At 42.8% G+C, this 7,655-nt stretch overlaps 1 long non-coding RNA gene across 1 annotated transcript in view; it reads right to left on the reverse strand.

Annotated features, from left to right (window-relative positions):
• Positions 1–5,373: 5,373 nt before the first annotated feature.
• The window catches only part of LOC141100199 (uncharacterized), a 19,005-nt gene continuing 16,723 nt past the window's right edge, over positions 5,374–7,655 (reverse strand). The window contains exons 2-4 of the long non-coding RNA XR_012234627.1: positions 7,086–7,227; positions 6,863–7,007; positions 5,374–6,321 (exon numbers count right to left, since the gene is read on the reverse strand). This is a non-coding gene — a long non-coding RNA (uncharacterized lncRNA). The remainder of the gene's footprint in view (positions 6,322–6,862; positions 7,008–7,085; positions 7,228–7,655) is intronic.

Below are 7,655 nucleotides of genomic sequence, written 5' to 3' on the forward strand. Positions count from 1 at the left end.
GTAAGTTGTTTATGGATCATGGCTTTTACTATAAAATGCAACTAAGAAAATGTCGAGAAAATCCTACTAGAACAGCTAAACTTTATATGGGGTTAATCAGTATCCCTGTATAGGGCAGCTGTGAACTGACTACTATTTATCATGAAATTAAATGTGACTGTCTAATTCTGGACATATCCACATCCCCAATTATAAAAGGTTGTTCACACTTGTGCAATCACATTATTTTAGTTTTGTTACTTTTATTGTCTCCTTAAAAATTATTTCAGTTTGTTTCTCAGTTGAACTGGACAAGTTATAAGTGACATTAAAGGGGTTGTCCACTACTAGGACAACCCCTTGCTGAACTAAATGTTTGGCCCCGATAAAATAAAAAAACTATACTCACCCACCTCCCGTGCCGCTGTAACGGCGCGTGTCAGCACTCGCGGTGACACGTGGTGCCGGGCAGCCAATCAGCGCTGGCGTCACAGTCTCTGCCTTCAAACGGATTGAACATGAAGAGGAAGCCAGGGCTACAGCTGATCTTCTTGAAATGAAAAGTTCTGAAATGATTTTTTGTGGTATGATTTTTTTTTGGCATTACATAAACTTGGCATTTTAACAAAAATTTTGCAGAATTCTTCTGTGCTGTGCTCGTTCTCCACTATTAGTGACAGTGACATCGGGGAGATCACACATAAGGAGGGGGCTCCCTGCTCCCATCAGAACAACGCAATGCAATCGCGTTCTGATGGTCTCCATGGAGACCCCCCCCCCAGTCTGAAGATGACCGTGGGGTCCTGCAGGGAAGGCGGCTTGTGAGCACCTGATGAGAGCAGGCGCTGACATGCCTTCACAGCCTGTCAGACACTGCTACGATGCTCTGCAGTGCAGAAGCATTGCAGAGCATCAGATCAGCAATCTGATACTGTACAGTGATGTCCCATCCTGGGACAATGTAAAAAATAATTAAGTGTAAAATTGTTTTTTAAACATCCCCAAATAAAGAATTAAAAAAATCCAAATATGTTTCCAATAAATAAATTTATTTATGTAAAAAAATAAACAGAAAAAGTACATATATTTGGTATCGCCACATCGGTAACGAACCGCTCTATAAAATTGTCCCACTAGTTAACCCTTTCGGTGAACACTGCAAAAAAAAGAGGCAAAAAATAATGCTTTATCATCATACTGCTGAACAAAAGTACAATGAAACGCAATAAAAAAGACGAATGTAAATAAAAATGATACCGTTGAAAACGTCATCTTGTCCCGCAAAAAATATTATATTGGTACTTTTGACAGTGTGGACAGATGCCAAGTCCTGTTGGAGAATGAAATTTCCATCTCCAAAAAGCTTGTCGGCAGAGGGAAGCATGAAGTGCTCTAAAATTTCCTGGTAGACGGCTGCGCTGACTTTTTTCTTGATAAACCACAGTGGACCTACTCCAGCAGATGACATGGCTCCCCAAACCATCACTGATTGTGGAAACTTCACACAAGACCTCAAGCAGCTTGGATTGTCTGTCTCTCCACTCTTTCTCCAGACTCTGGGACCTTGATTTCCAAATGATATGCAAAATTTACTTTCATCTGAAAACAACACCTTGGACCACTGAGCAACAGTCCCGTTCTTTTTTCCTTGGCCCAGGTAAGACGCTTCTGGCGTTGTCTAGTGATCATGAGTGGAAATGCGACACTTGTAGCCCATGTCCTGGATTTGTCTGTGTGTGGTGGCTCTTGAAGCAATGACTCCAGCAGCAGTCCACGCCTTGTGAATCTCCCCAAAATTTTTGAATGGCCTTTGCTTAATCCTTACAAGGCTGTCGGACGCTAGTACCGTGGATGATATGCACTGTGGCCTGTAGCTTGCCACTGACTGGCGCTGACTCTATCACTAGTTCCCTATCCACACACGTAATATCAGAGGGAGGGGAATCTTAATGAGTCATTTGCAAGTCCATGCATCCGCCATCATTCACACAGGTAGCTACTAGAGTCTATACTAGCGCATGGCCGAGGGGCCATGCAAACCTTTTATAGCCGGGACCTTCCGGAAGCTTCCAGATCCCTGAGATGGACCAATCAGATCTGGAGAAGGACCTGTGCATGTGACTCCCGATCTCCAATGGGAGATCGTCTCGTGAGCATGCTCAGTGGAGAGACAGAAGTACTTAGCCTCTGGAGTGGCTTGCTGCTGAGCAGCCTGCGTTGCTATTGCTGGCCCAGAGGTGGCAGCAACAGCCAGACCCACAGAGCTGGTCTGAGCAGAGTGTCGGGAACGACGGGACTGCTGAGCAGGCTCCTCTGCAGTCGATGGAGAATGGGAGACTGCTGAATGCAAGGCTCTGGATCCTTGCTGTGCAGTTGCAGGAACCCAACGCCTAAGGCTAAGTGCATACGTTGCATTTCTTTTGCATAAATTTCCTGATAAAAATCGCATGTACAGCTCCCAGAAACCGTTTGCGTTTTTTTTGCGGTTTTCAATGCGGTTTGTATGCGTTTTTCGTGCGTTTTTTGTCCATTTTTCATGCGATATTTTTTAGTGCCTTTTTTGAACGATTTGTAAGTGTTTGCAACTTTTAACAAAGTTGACTGAAGAAAAAAAACAAAACAAGGTTTATGAAGTCATTTCCTGTTCAAACCCTATTCTCCATTTGTTTTGCGAATTGCAAGATGCCTCCATTGCAGAGCCTGTGTTTTACCCCAGAAATTGCGCTTATTTTGCATCTTACAACATTGATTTTGCTGCACCACCACATTAATGAGCAGGTAATGCTGGATTCACATTATTTTTTTTTCACGTACCGCATCTATCGTCTCATTGTGCGCGTCTATGCGCATGGCGTGCACATGGTCTTGACTTTTCCTGTGTTTAATGTGCATTTGTCTTTCGGGTGCACTCACAGGCTTCACATTGCATTAGGGACAATTTTCTGCTGGATACGTTACATAGTGGCAATATGTTAAGGATGCCTTAGTCCGCCATTGCCCGCAATGAAAATGCATCATAAGGCATGTACAAATCGCAATGTTTTATTAAGTAGGCGGTAATGATGCACCCTTGAACGCTGCTTGCCATCTTTTGGTTCCGTTGGTGAACGCACTTGTTTGCTGTTCCTCTATGTACATGTGTTGGTTTGCGTTATAGTGCGCATGCATTTTTTGACGACAGAATTGTATAAACTGTGTTTTACCACTAGATTGTTAGAGCGCTTACAAAATGCAAGCATGTGCAACTAGTTGTATATTACATTTGTTTTTTGGTCACACAATGCGCCTAAAAAAATAATGCTGCAAATTAGCATTAAATTATGTCCGTATATTTCTTAACAGTTTATTTTGATGTTTTTGGGACTCATATTAAATTCTCCCATAGGAGCGATGTCGTGCGAGGAGGAGGAACAGGAGGACAGCTCCCAAAAGAATGTGGGTCCACCCAATAGTTCAAGAGCGTGAGGACAAGGGCCACTTCAATCTTCTTTACCAGGATTTAAGAAAGTAAGATATAGTAGGGCAACTTATGTTTTTTGGACTCATTGACCAACAAATATAATGTTAATTTTTTTTGTTGTTTGTTCAAATCATGTTCAATAATTACCTTTTATTTTGTTTCCTGTTTCAGGTATCCAGATAAATTTGTCAACTTCTGCCGGCTGACAATACCAGCATTTGATCGCCTACTCGACCTTCTTTCCCCCGAGTTAAATTATCAAGAAACAGTCATGCGAAGACCCATCTCTGCTGAGGAAAGGCTGCTCATCACCTTGCGGTAATTTTTTTTTTTTTTTTTTGGATACACATTTTACCCTTAAGATCCCCATGAAACATGTTTTTCTTTGTTTTTTTTTCCAGGTTTTTGGCCACCGGAGAGAGCTACACATCACTGCACCTCCAATTTAGGGTTGGTAAATCCACCATCTCTCAAATTGTGAGGTGTACATGTGCCATCATCTGGCGGAAGTTGCAGCCCATCGTCATGCCATCGCCGACCGTGGAGACTTGGTTGCAGGTCGCAGCTGGCTTTCAGTCTGTGGCCGATTTCCCAAACTGCATAGGTGCAGTTGATGGTAAACATGTGAGAGTGCAGAAGCCACCACGAACGGGCTCACGCTTCTTTAATTATAAGAAGTATATTTCAGTGGTCCTGATGGCGGTGGCTGATGCACATTACAAATTTGTTGCCATCGACGTTGGTGCCTATGGTAGTACTGGGGACTCTCGGGTTTTGCGATCATCTCAGATCGGACTGCAAATTCTTCAACATGGCGGAACGCTTCCAGCCCCAAGACCTTTGCCAGGTTCCACAATTCCAGTGCCCTTTGTGATGGTATCGGATGAGGCCTTTCCCTTAAAGACCAACCTGATGCGACCATACCCACGAAGGACACTGGATGACCGGCGGATAATTTTTAATTATCGGCTGAGCCGTGCACGAAGATATGTGGAATGCGCCTTTGGGATCATGTGTAGTCAGTGGAGTATCTTTCACACAGCCATCCAGTTAGTGACTGACACTGTTGACACTGTAATTAAGGCGTGCTGTGTACTCCACAACTACCTTCGAGAATACAGAACAGAGGTAGATGAGAAGTCACAGGTGTCTGAATTAGTTGCAGTCGAAACCTCGGGTCATGGAAGGCTTTCTAACTCGGGGGTGCGTGTGCAAGAAACCTTCACAGACTACTTCATGAGTCCTGAAGGTGCCGTGCACTCGCAATACTCCAGTGCCGGTGTTGAGCAGCCTGTACATGAGAGAAGAAATGATGATTGATCCCAAGCAACCGAGTTCTATGTTGATCAAAAATTTTGGCCAAAATGTTAAAAATTAATAAAATTTTCGGTTGGTAAACAGTAATCTTGTCTCTGTGAAAATCGATTCTTTACACACCACCATTTCCCACTACACTCAATTTTCAGAACATATATACTATTATTGCTTTTAATTTAAACATATAGCCCATGGTGCGTTACTTTACAAGGGGTAACATACCAAATATCACTACAGTACACAAAGGAGGCAGTAGTTTGGGGTGTCACAGCAGTACGGTGGTTGGTTGAGCTGGTAGCTCCAATAGTAGTGAGGATGCAGCGTGTTGTGAGTAGAGTTTATGTCCACAGCTGATTTTGTTGAAGTTTGCGTTGTCCGTTGTCCGTTGTGGGTGTATGAATGACTAACCAAAAATTTCAACTGTTTTTGTGGGATAATTAACAAACAAAGTATGTCAAGTTGGGCAATCTAGTAGAGGAGAGGACTCATCTAAATGCAAGTGTTTATTGCTTCATTACAGTGAGTAGTCTTTTGCACTGAAAATATATTTACACACACACTGAGTCTTGAAACCATTATTTTTTATATAAACAGTAACAAACTTGTATAAACCACAAGTAAAAAAACAGTATGAAACATACTACAACAGAACGACAAACATTGTCGGAATAATGTAACCCTGTCAACAGGACAGGCAAGGTGTCTGGTGGCTACGGGGGTTTTTGGACCAGACTAGTTATTTATTGATTAACCAAGCATCAAAATTGATGGTAGTCTGGATCGTAGCTATACGAGGGGTATAGATTTTGAGACAACACCTGACTCATTGGAGAGTTTCCATGTTGTCCACTACTTTGTGATGGATTTGGGCGGCCATAAACCAATGAATCTGGATGTTCCGGACGAAAGGATGGCGCCGGCACAAACCGCTGCGATGCATCTGCTGCTGGTGGTGGTGGAGGCACACTGCGGGGATTACAAAGGTTCATAATCCCAGTGATTATGTCATTGGAAGGTGGTGGATTTGATGCTGTGTCAACAGACATAATAAGTACATGTACAGCTGACATTATTAAATTCCGACGGTCCCGTGTCATAGAGCTCAGGCGGCTGGCTATGTTTATCCCAAAAGTGTCAAGTTCATCTTGGTGTCTGACATTATCAATAAGACTGAGGGTTCTGCTAGTGAGTTGTTGAATTGCACTAGCGGAAGTCTCAGTTGTTGTCCCTTTTTTTGTGCTGCCCTTGTCGATGACACGGAACGGCCAAAACCTGCCCGTATCCAAGTGCGCCTTGACACACCACCACCTGTGGTACTGCTAGCGGCAGATGCAGTAGCATCAACAGTGGAGCCAGACGCCTCCTCCACGACAGAGGACACACTGGTGTCCAAACAGGAATCACAACAAGAAGGTTCGGATGCTATGGAGGAAATGGCTGAAGAGGGCCTGTCATTCAGAGGAGCTGGAGAGGAAGACATGTCCTGGACCTCCTCGGCCAGACCCTGCTCCGGGCTGTTCTGTTCAGGGGCCGTTGACGTCCCGGAACTGATATTTCCATCCGTTCTGTAGAAGGAAGAACAACTAAATTATTATACACCAAAAAACAAGAGTCAAACTTTATAACTGAGCAGAAATATAAATATATATAAATAAATAATGGATACACTCAGGTATGACATGCGATTTTAGGGTCTTTTTTTGAGCATCAAGTATACCTCCCGGAATATAAACAAGTGATCAAAGATGGGTAGCAGCATATGGGGACATAGTCTATGGCCTAGCATATTTGGGAATAATCTATGGAGCATTTTGAAGCCAAAATAAGGATCATTATATGGGACATATTATTATCTTTACCATCTTATGTGGCCATTTTGTACCTTTGTGCTACTTTTTTATTTTTTTACGTTTTCATTTGTCTATTTTCACCAAACAGAGTCTCGACTTCTGCTTACCAAAAATCAATATTCCCCCATTGTTTTGTCAAAGAGACACACCGCACTACGACAACAACTACAAATGTCCAGTCATCATCTAGAGCCACCGTATATCCATTGTTGTGACAACAGCCATATACAACCCCAGTTATCAAAGCGCAATTTACCTCCGCAAATTCCTGCTGGTTAAAACAAACTGCAGCAGATCTGCAAATGGAGCCTTCTTTCTAGGAGGTCAACTTCCACTTGGTGTCTTCATAGATTTTACCAGCCTGTCCATTATGGAGCGCCATCGATTTTTAACATCATCCACTGCAATGAAATCAAATAAAAACATTACTTTAATTTCAAAAATTACAGGCCAACTTAGTACTCATAATACTAACTTACTAATCTGTTTTTTTCCAGCTCTTGGCAGGTCAGGCCACTGCGGATATATTTCCGTCACAATTGCTGGCCAAGCATCCCTTTTATTGTATGTTCCTTTGTATGCCTCGCTGGCGCGGTCCCACACTTCAGGATGTTTCTCTATCTGGAAAGTGAAAATTCTGTGTTAATACGTGTTATTTCAAGGTAATGTGAAATACAAAAGTCCGTTTTATCTCTATAATTTGGTCAACACATGTAGAGATATATAGCCACACTAAAACACACCTAGGCCTAACACAATGCCAAACCCCACACTCTCTGTATGACACCTGTGTAACAAAAGATACGGCAAGGATGGCCTTATACGCTTTCCCTAACACCACACCAATTCTCCATGGCTACGGCGATTTTCACAGTAGCGCCTTTGATTTTTTATTATAGACGCATGAGTTAATACCATTCTATAACCATGTTCAGGCATGATACTAAAAAAGCTGAAGTGCGCATGGCAATCCACGCTACAGCGTGTTCTTGCCGCACAAAGGACCTTTTTTTTTTAAACACAGGTGAGACGGAGGAAAAATAATACCG

The sequence above is a fragment of the Dendrobates tinctorius genome, unplaced genomic scaffold (genome assembly GCF_039654945.1).
Source record: "Dendrobates tinctorius isolate UK_male_01 unplaced genomic scaffold, ASM3965494v1 ptg000011l, whole genome shotgun sequence".
Taxonomy (NCBI): Eukaryota; Metazoa; Chordata; class Amphibia; order Anura; family Dendrobatidae; genus Dendrobates; species Dendrobates tinctorius.